Consider the following 11588-nt stretch of genomic DNA (forward strand, 5'->3'; position numbering starts at 1 on the left):
CTGCAGAGACAGGGACAGCAATACTGTGAGCTCAAACACTGTACACACTGCTGCAGGGACAGCAATACTGAGAGCTCAAACACTGTACACACTGCTGCAGGGACAGCAATACTGAAAGCTCAAACACTGTACACACTGCTGCAGAGACAGTGACAGCAATACTGAGAGCTCAAACACTGTACACACTGCTGCAGAGACAGGGACAGCAATACTGAGAGCTCAAACACTGTACACACTGCTGCAGAGACAGGGACAGCAATACTGAGAGCTGACACACTGCTGCAGGGACAGCAATACTGAGAGCTCAAACACTGTACACACTGCTGCAGGGACAGCAATACTGAGAGCTCAAACACTGTACACACTGCTGCAGAGACAGTGACAGCAATACTGAGAGCTCAAACACTGTACACACTGCTGCAGAGACAGGGACAGCAATACTGAGAGCTCAAACACTGTACACACTGCTGCAGAGACAGGGGCAGCAATACTGAGAGCTCAAACACTGTACACACTGCTGCAGAGACAGGGACAGCAATACTGTGAGCTCAAACACTGTACACACTGCTGCAGAGACAGGGACAGCAATACTGAGAGCTCAAACACTGTACACACTGCTGCAGAGACAGGGGTAGCAATACTGAGACCTCAAACACTGTACACACTGCTGCAGAGACAGGGGTAGCAATACTGTGAGCTCAAACACTGGACACACTGCTGCAGAGACAGGGGTAGCAATACCGAGAGCTCAAACACTGTACACACTGCTGCAGAGACAGGGGTAGCAATACTGTGAGCTCAAACACTGGACACACTGCTGCAGAGACAGGGGTAGCAATACTGAGAGCTCAAACACTGTACACACTGCTGCAGAGATAGGGACAGCAATACTGAGAGCTCAAACACTGTACACACTGCTGCAGAGATAGGGACAGCAATATTGTGAGCTCAAACACTGTACACACTGCTGCAGAGACAGGGGTAGCAATACTGTGAGCTCAAACACTGGACACACTGCTGCAGAGACAGGGGTAGCAATACCGAGAGCTCAAACATTGTACACACTGCTGCAGAGACAGGGGTAGCAATACTGAGAGCTCAAACACTGTACACACTGCTGCAGAGATAGGGACAGCAATACTGAGAGCTCAAACACTGTACACACTGCTGCAGAGATAGGGACAGCAATATTGTGAGCTCAAACACTGTACACACTGCTGCAGAGACAGGGGTAGCAATACTGAGAGCTCAAACACTGTTCACACTGCTGCAGAGACAGGGACAGCAATACTGAGACCTCAAACACTGCACACACTGCTGCAGAGATAGGGACAGCAATACTGAGAACTCCAACACTGGACACACTGTTGCAGAGACAGGGGTAGCAATACTGAGAGTTCAAACACTACATACTGCTGCAGAGACAGGGACAGCAATACTGAGAGCTCAAACACTGTACACACTGCTGCAGAGACAGGGGTAGCAATACTGAGAGCTCAAACACTGGACACACTGCTGCAGAGACAGGGGTAGCAATACTGTGAGCTCAAACACTGCACACACTGCTGCAGAGACAGGGGTAGCAATGCAGAGAGCTCAAACACTGCACACACTGCTGCAGAGACAGGGACAGCAATACTGTGAGCTGAAACACTGCACACACTGCTGCAGAGACAGGGACAGCAATACTGTGAGCTCAAACACTACACACTGCTGCAGAGACAGGGGTAGCAATACTGAGAGCTCAAACACTGCACTAACTACTGCAGAGACAGCGGTAGCAATACTGTGAGCTCAAACACTGCACACACTGCTGCAGAGACAGGGACAGCAATACTGTGAGCTCAAACACTGTACACACTGCTGCAGAGACAGGGGTAGCAATACTGTGAGCTCAAACACTACACACTGCTGCAGAGACAGGGGCAGCAATACTGAGAGCTCAAACACTGTACACACTGCTGCAGAGACAGGGACAGCAATACTGTGAGCTCAAACACTGTCCACACTGCTGCAGAGACAGGGGTAGCAATACTGAGAGCTCAAACACTACATACTGCTGCAGAGACAGGGACAGCAGTACTGTTAGCTCAAACACTGCACACACTGCTGCAGAGACAGGGGTAGCAATACTGTGAGCTCAAACACTGCACTAACTACTGCAGAGACAGTGGTAGCAATACTGAGAGCTCAAACACTGTACACACTGCTGCAGAGACAGGGGTAGCAATACTGTGAGCTCAAACACTACACACTGCTGCAGAGACAGGGGTAGCAATACTGAGAGCTCAAACACTGCACACACTGCTGCAGAGACAGGGACAGCAATACTGTGAACTCAAACACTGTACACACTGCTGCAGAGACAGGGGTAGCAATACTGAGCTCAAACAATACATACTGCTGCAGAGACAGGGACAGCAGTACTGTGAGCTCAAACACTGCACACACTGCTGCAGAGACAGGGGTAGCAATACTGTGAGCTCAAACACTGCACTAACTACTGCAGAGACAGCGGTAGCAATACTGAGAGCTCAAACACTGTACACACTGCTGCAGAGACAGGGGTAGCAATACTGTGAGCTCAAACACTGCACTAACTACTGCAGAGACAGCGGTAGCAATACTGTGAGCTCAAACACTGCACACGCTGCTGCAGAGACAGGGACAGCAATACTGTGAGCTCAAACACTGTACACACTGCTGCAGAGACAGGGACAGCAATTCTGTGAGCTCAAACACTGTACACACTGCTGCAGAGACAGGGACAGCAATTCTGTGAGCTCAAACACTGCACACACTGCTGCAGAGACAGGGACAGCAATATTGAGAGCTCAAACATTACACACTGCTGCAGAGACAGGGGTAGCAATACTGTGAGCTCAAACACTGTACACACTGCTGCAGAGACAGGGACAGCAATACTGTGAGCTCAAACGCTGTACACACTGCTGCAGAGACAGGGGTAGCAATGCTGAGAGCTCAAACACTACACACTGCTGCAGAGACAGGGGTAGCAATACTGTGAGCTCAAACACTGTGCACACTGCTGCAGAGACAGGGGTAGCAATGCTGTGAGCTCAAACACTACACACTGCTGCAGAGACAGGGACAGCAATACTGAGAGCTCAAACACTGTACACACTGCTGCAGAGACAGGGGTAGCAATGCTGAGAGCTCAAACACTGTACACACTGCTGCAGAGACAGGGACAGCAATACTGAGAGCTCAAACACTGTACACACTGCTGCAGAGACAGGGACAGCAATACTGTGAGCTCAAACACTGTGCACACTGCTGCAGAGACAGGGACAGCAATACTGTGAGCTCAAACACTGTGCACACTGCTGCAGAGACAGGGACAGCAATACTGTGAGCTCAAACATCGTACACACTGCTGCAGAGACAGGGACAGCAATACTGAGAGCTCAAACACTGTACACACTGCTGCAGAGACAGGGGTAGCAATACTGTGAGCTCAAACATCGTACACACTGCTGCAGAGACAGGGACAGCAATACTGTGAGCTCAAACACTGTACACACTGCTGCAGAGACAGGGGCAGCAATACTCTGAGCTCAAACACTGTACACACTGCTGCAGAGACAGGGGTAGCAATACAGAGAGCTCAAACACTACACACTGCTGCAGAGACAGGGACAGCAATACTGAGAGCTCAAACACTGTACACTGCTGCAGAGACAGGGGGAGCAATACAGAGAGCTCAAACACTACACACTGCTGCAGAGACAGGGACAGCAATACTGAGAGCTCAAACACTGTACACACTGCTGCAGAGACAGGGACAGCAATACTGAGAGCTCAACCACTGTACACACTGCTGCAGAGACAGGGACAGCAATATTGTGAGCTCAAACACTGTACACACTGCTGCAGAGACAGGGACAGCAATATTGTGAGCTCAAACACTGTACACACTGCTGCAGAGACAGGGGTAGAAATACAGAGAGCTCAAACACTGTACACACTGCTGCAGAGACAGGGGTAACAATACTGTGAGCTCAAACTGCAGACTGCTGCAGAGACAGGGGTAGCATTACTGAGAGCTCAAACACTGTACACACTGCTGCAGAGACAGGGACAGCAATATTGTGAGCTCAAACATTGTACACACTGCTGCAGAGACAGGGGTAGCAATACTGTGAGCTCAAACACTGTACACACTGCTGCAGAGACAGGGCCAGCAATACTGAGAGCTCAAACACTGCACACACTGCTGCAGAGACAGGGACAGCAATACTGTGAACTCAAACACTGTACACACTGCTGCAGAGACAGGGACAGCAATACTGTGAGCTCAAACACTGTACACACTGCTGCAGAGACAGGGACAGCAATTCTGTGAGCTCAAACACTGTACACACTGCTGCAGAGACAGGGACAGCAATTCTGTGAGCTCAAACACTGCACACACTGCTGCAGAGACAGGGACAGCAATATTGAGAGCTCAAACATTACACACTGCTGCAGAGACAGGGACAGCAATACTGTGAGCTCAAACACTGTACACACTGCTGCAGAGACAGGGACAGCAATACTGTGAGCTCAAACGCTGTACACACTGCTGCAGAGACAGGGGTAGCAATGCTGAGAGCTCAAACACTGTACACACTGCTGCAGAGACAGGGGTAGCAATACTGTGAGCTCAAACACTGTACACACTGCTGCAGAGACAGGGACAGCAATACTGTGAGCTCAAACGCTGTACACACTGCTGCAGAGACAGGGGTAGCAATGCTGAGAGCTCAAACACTACACACTGCTGCAGAGACAGGGGTAGCAATACTGTGAGCTCAAACACTGTGCACACTGCTGCAGAGACAGGGGTAGAAATACAGAGAGCTCAAACACTGTACACACTGCTGCAGAGACAGGGGTAACAATACTGTGAGCTCAAACTGCACACTGCTGCAGAGACAGGGGTAGCATTACTGAGAGCTCAAACACTGTACACACTGCTGCAGAGACAGGGACAGCAATATTGTGAGCTCAAACATTGTACACACTGCTGCAGAGACAGGGGTAGCAATACTGTGAGCTCAAACACTGTACACACTGCTGCAGAGACAGGGCCAGCAATACTGAGAGCTCAAACACTGCACACACTGCTGCAGAGACAGGGACAGCAATACTGTGAACTCAAACACTGTACACACTGCTGCAGAGACAGGGACAGCAATACTGTGAGCTCAAACACTGTACACACTGCTGCAGAGACAGGGACAGCAATTCTGTGAGCTCAAACACTGTACACACTGCTGCAGAGACAGGGACAGCAATTCTGTGAGCTCAAACACTGCACACACTGCTGCAGAGACAGGGACAGCAATATTGAGAGCTCAAACATTACACACTGCTGCAGAGACAGGGACAGCAATACTGTGAGCTCAAACACTGTACACACTGCTGCAGAGACAGGGACAGCAATACTGTGAGCTCAAACGCTGTACACACTGCTGCAGAGACAGGGGTAGCAATGCTGAGAGCTCAAACACTGTACACACTGCTGCAGAGACAGGGGTAGCAATACTGTGAGCTCAAACACTGTACACACTGCTGCAGAGACAGGGACAGCAATACTGTGAGCTCAAACGCTGTACACACTGCTGCAGAGACAGGGGTAGCAATGCTGAGAGCTCAAACACTACACACTGCTGCAGAGACAGGGGTAGCAATACTGTGAGCTCAAACACTGTGCACACTGCTGCAGAGACAGGGGTAGCAATGCTGTGAGCTCAAACACTACACACTGCTGCAGAGACAGGGACAGCAATACTGAGAGCTCAACCACTGTACACACTGCTGCAGAGACAGGGACAGCAATATTGTGAGCTCAAACACTGTACACACTGCTGCAGAGACAGGGACAGCAATATTGTGAGCTCAAACACTGTACACACTGCTGCAGAGACAGGGGTAGAAATACAGAGAGCTCAAACACTGTACACACTGCTGCAGAGACAGGGGTAACAATACTGTGAGCTCAAACTACACACTGCTGCAGAGACAGGGGTAGCATTACTGAGAGCTCAAACACTGTACACACTGCTGCAGAGACAGGGACAGCAATATTGTGAGCTCAAACATTGTACACACTGCTGCAGAGACAGGGGTAGCAATACTGTGAGCTCAAACACTGTACACACTGCTGCAGAGACAGGGCCAGCAATACTGAGAGCTCAAACACTGTACACACTGCTGCAGAGACAGGGACAGCAATACTGAGAGCTCAAACACTGTACACACTGCTGCAGAGACAGGGACAGCAATACAGAGAGCTCAAACACTACACACTGCTGCAGAGATAGGGGTAGCAATATTGTGAGCTCAAACACTGTACACACTGCTGCAGAGACAGGGGTAGCAATACTGAGAGCTCAAACACTACACACTGCTGCAGAGACAGGGGTAGCAATATTGTGAGCTCAAACACTGTCCACGCTGCTGCAGAGACAGGGATTACAATACTGAGACCTCAAACACTACACACTGCTGCAGAGACAGGGGTAGCAATGCTGAGAACTCAAACACTGTACACACTGCTGCAGAGACAGGGGTCGCAATACTGAGAGCTCAAACACTGTACACACTGCTGCAGAGACAGGGGTAGCAATACTGAGAGCTCAAACACTGTACGCACTGCTGCAGAGACAGGGATAGCAATACTGAGAGCTCAGACTGCATTTTTGTCGGAAGAATAAGGGGTCCAAATATTCTTTGAGAAATAAGAGTTTAAATGGGGTAGAGGAACAAAGTGAACTAGGGGTACGTCTACACAGACCATTGCATGTCGAGATGTAGTTTAACAAGGTCATAAATGTGCAAAGCACTATTGGGAAAGACTGAACAGGATGGACTTCTTTACTCCAGAAGAGAGTCGTCTTTTGTGGTGACCTGATCGATGTACCTCAGAATATGAAAGAGTATGATAGGGTAGCTGTTGATCATGGCCTGGATTTTGCTGTTGTAATTACAGCAAAAGGTGCAGCATTCTCTATCATTATCTTGTGAAAATGACAGCAACTTCTGGCATTTGTACCTGCACAATTAAAAATCTGGAAATGCCGAAGTTGCTGTCGGTGATTCCCTGCTCCTGCACAGGGTATGCTGTTAAAGTCCCTGCAGATGGCAGCTTCTTTCGAAATCACTGAACTGAGGAGAACATCCTCTTTTATTCTATTGGACTATTAAAAACCTTGAAAAAGTTATGCCTTGTTAATGAGGTTTAACTGAGTTTTTAATGGTATACAAAGTCATAACTACTGATGAGCAACCTCTCTGGCCCTGAGAAACTAATTTTATATTTGTGCAATGCCAAACTTTTCCATTCTGATAATTCCATAGTTTTTTAAAATAGAATTATTTTTATTGTAATTTTTTAATGTTTGTTTATGATATTTCAGTTTCGAATGTAATGTAGTAGCCTTTATTTTGCTCTCTTTTAAATGTATAAAAAGTGAAGGATAATTCGTGCATTTTGCTTCCTGGTTTTCTATCTGAAAATTCTTCAGTGTGATTGGCTGATTGCCCTGCTTAATGACATAGTTGTTGCTGTAAGTCTGGAGATCCCCTTGACTTGGCACTAGATTCAAATTAATGTCGGGAATGGTGAAATCCACAGCACAGAAAATGCTAACTCATTACGGGCAGCTCTCTTTAGGTCAGCGGTGAGTGCCATTACTTCGCTGCTGACCGCAAAATCCACTTGTGGGGAATCCAAAGCTAGAGGACACAAGTGTAAGATACTCACTAATAAATCCAATAAGGAAATATGTTACAATGTGGAATTTGCTACCACAAGGAGTTTTTGAGATGAGCAACACAGATGCCTTGAAAAGGCAGCTGGATAAGGACATGAGGGGGAAGGAAATATAAGGTTGTGCTGGTAAGGTTAGGTGAAGTGGGGTGGGAGGAGACTCGTGGAGCATAAACACGAGATTTGTTGGGCCAAATGGCATGTTCCTGTTTGTAAATTTTACAGCCCGGATTTTGCGGTCCGTGGTGAAGGGTCACCGTAAGCCACTGACCTCGAAGAAAGCTGCCTATAAAGATTTAGCAGGCTGTTGATTTTGCCTATTATGATGTTAATTCATTCTGGCTCCATCTATAGAGGATCTCTGGTGTACAGGAACAGTAATTCAAGCAAGCTGAATGGTCAATCAGATTGAAGAATTCTCACAGACAGCAAACCAGGAAGTAAAAAGCACTGATTATAGAATCATAGAATGGTTACAGCACAAAGGGAGGCCATTCGGCCCATCGTGTCTGTGCCAGCTCTCTGTAAAAGCAACTTAGGTAGTCCCACTCCCCTACTCTTTCCCCATAGCCCTGCAAATTTTCTCTTCAGATAATCATCCAAGACACTTTTGAAAGCCGCGATTGAATGTAGCACCGCCACACTCTCAGGCAGTGCATTCCAGATCCTAACCATTCGCTGCATAAAAAGTTTTTCCTCATGTCACCTTTTTTTTGCAAATTGCCCTATATCGCTGTCCTCTGGTTCTCGACCCTTCCACCAATTAGAACAGTTTCTCCCTGTCTACTCTGTCCAGACTCCTCATGATTTTGAACAACTCTATCAATTCTCCAAGCCTTTGCTTCTCTAAGGAGAACAGCCCCAGCTTGGTCAATCTATCCATGTAACTGAAGTCTCTCATCCCCATAACCATTCTTGTAAATCTTTTCTGTACCCTCTCCAATGCTTTCATATCCTTTCCATAGTGTGGTGCCCAGAATTGGACACACTGCTCCAGTTGAGGCCGAACCAGTGTTTTGTAAAGATTCACCATACCTTCCTTGCTTTTATATTCGATGCCATTATTTATAAAGCCCCAGATCACATATGCCTTATTTACTGCTTTTCTCAACTGCCCTGCCACCTTCAACGATTTGTGTGCATATATTCCCAGGCCCCTCTGCTTCTGCGTCCCTTTTAGAGTTGCATCATTTATTTTATATTGCCTTTCCTCATTCTTCCTACAAAAATATATCACTTCACACTTCTCTGCATTAAATTTCATCTCCCACTTGTCCACCCATTCCACCAGCCTGTCTACGTCCTCTTGAAGTCTATCACTATCTTCCTCACAATTCAGATTACTTCTAAGTTTTGTGTCATCCCGCAAATTTTGAAATTGTGTCCAGCACAACCAAGTTTAGGTCAATAATATAGATCAAGAAAAGCAGTGGTCCTAGTTCCCAGCCTTGGGGAACCCCACTATATACCTTCCTCCAATCTGAAAAACAACAGTTCACCACTGCTGTCTGTTTCCTGTCACTCAGCCAACTTCAGATCCATGCTGCCACTGTCTCTTTTATTCCAAGGGCTTCAACTTTACTGATAAGCCTGTTATGTGGCACTTTGTCAAATGCCTTTTAGAAGTCCATGTGCACCACATCAACCGTATTACCCTCAACAGCCTTATTACCCTCATCAATGTTACCTCATTGAAAAACTCAACCAAATTAGTTAATTATTTTACAGAAAGGGAAATAAAGGTTGGGAAATTCACATGAGATTAAAGTAGAAACTGAAATATCATAAACTTTAAAGAAAAGTATTTTTATTATTTTAAAAAGCTATGGAATTTTCTAACATGGAATTGAGGGAATGACACGCCAGACTTCCAAAATTAATTTTCAGGGCCAGAGAGGTTGTTCATCAGTAAATTGTGACTTAGTGCACTGTTAAAAACTCATTACATCTCATTCAACAAGGCTTAACTTTTTTCAATGTGTTTTACAGCTAGAATAGTGTGTAAAAAAGTTGAAATTCATGTCAAATCATTGACTCTGTGCTGATTCCATCTGCGAAGACTGCAACAGTGCACCATGTGGAGGAGCAGGCACCTTCTGAATTTCTGCATTTAACTGCACATGAGCTGATGCAAGAAGTTGTTGTCAGTTTTAGACAGTAATGACAGCAAGGGCTGACAGTTTCGCTGTCATTACAATCGCCGCTACTGGGCCTATATAGTTCTATGTTGGTATCGAGGAGCAACGCCATTTGGCCGATAAACACTCTTGAATGGACAGCTACTTACAGATTCTGTGCCTTGATCACATCCCGACCAACCCACAATAATAGCAACAGTGCCCACCCATCAAATGAGCAAAAGCTGCCAGCATTTAAAACAAAAGGCATTTAGCACTGCCGGCAATGGCGTCAGCCGCTTGTGTGCAGGTGCTGGCGCCATCTTTAAAGTGCAGCCAGACCTGCCACTAAATTTAAGTATTTTAAAATGTACTCCCCCAGTATACCACAATAAAAAAATTGCCCTTCCCCCACCGCCCCCCCCATAACACTTACAGATAATAGTTGCCCTCTTCCACCACCCCCAACAAAAGACTTACATGCAAGACTTGACCTTCCCCCGCCCCAAAGAACTGTTCAAATGCAGAGGGCACCCCTTCAACCCCTCCCCTACACAATTAATGGACATTTGGCCCCCATAACCTCCCCCCCCCCCCACTACACTGATAATTTTAAGTACCCCCCCTTCACCACCTCGGTGGCGCCAGCTTTCCCTGGACGGGAAATTGAAGGCGCCTGAGTGCCGGCCGCCGCTCGGAAGATCCCGGGCAGCAGGTAAGATCGCTGACAATTTTATTTAAATATGTTAATTTTCTTAATTTACATATTCAATGTCGTGTCCCGTCACACAGCGGCGGAGCGGGGCAGTTTTGGAGCCTCACCACTGCTGGGAAGATCGGGCCCGGTACTCGCAGCGTCAGGCTCCGGCAGTTGCCGGTACAATCTTCCAGCCTCCCCCCCCCCGCCCGCCATGGATCCCGACGGCAGGACCTCCACAAAATCCAGCCCATGATGTGAAAACAATTAATTACATTGAAATACACTGAAAAGTAATAAGTGCAAAAAAATGTAAAGTGGATAATCACTGTAAGCACCAGATTTATTTTCTAGTGAAGGTGCTGCCAATAATTGCTCCCCTGAAATTATTGATGTCCGTGTTATATCTTGAAATCTAAAGTGAACATGGGAATCATTTTTTAAATATATATTTGCTCAATTTTGTGGAAAACTATTAATCACTGGGAATTGATAATAGTCTTATATTTTAAAAACCTATTCCTCCTCTAACACTCAGAGAAAAACAGCTTCATTAATTTTCTTGAAAAAAAGTTGCTCACAACAAATGGATTGGAACATATTATTATTGACTGTGATCAGGTGCAATCTGCCAGCAGATATTTACTTTTCAATAAAAAATCGCAATATTTAGCTCTCTTTTTGTTTTTAAAGTGCTGTCCAGGGTAAATGTTATTTCACTTTCCACTCCTGCCAATTGAGGATGATAAATTGTATTATTAGCCCAATGATCTCACAACCGTTAAATCCAGGGCAAGAGGCACCACTGGTTTCTGAAAGACTAAGCTACAATTCTGCCTGCTGGCTTTGGGACTTTGTGGCTCTTGCTGAAGGCTTTTATGCCTGAAGATAGTCTTTGCGCTGGGGGATCTCAAAAATAAAAACCTTTGCTGCTTCTTTTATCTTCAGGCTGCCCCGGCAGACCTTCTAGTCTTTAGAAGTTTTCGTGTTTCTAGAG

The 11588-nt window shown here is 46.6% G+C and overlaps 1 protein-coding gene across 1 annotated transcript in view; it reads left to right on the forward strand.

The window, feature by feature from the left end:
- ogfod3 (2-oxoglutarate and iron dependent oxygenase domain containing 3) overlaps positions 1-11588 on the forward strand; it is a 168368-nt gene that overhangs the window by 1081 nt on the left and 155699 nt on the right. The window lies entirely within an intron of this gene.

Source organism: Heterodontus francisci, chromosome 26, assembly GCF_036365525.1.
Source record: "Heterodontus francisci isolate sHetFra1 chromosome 26, sHetFra1.hap1, whole genome shotgun sequence".
In the NCBI taxonomy this organism is placed as follows: Eukaryota; Metazoa; Chordata; class Chondrichthyes; order Heterodontiformes; family Heterodontidae; genus Heterodontus; species Heterodontus francisci.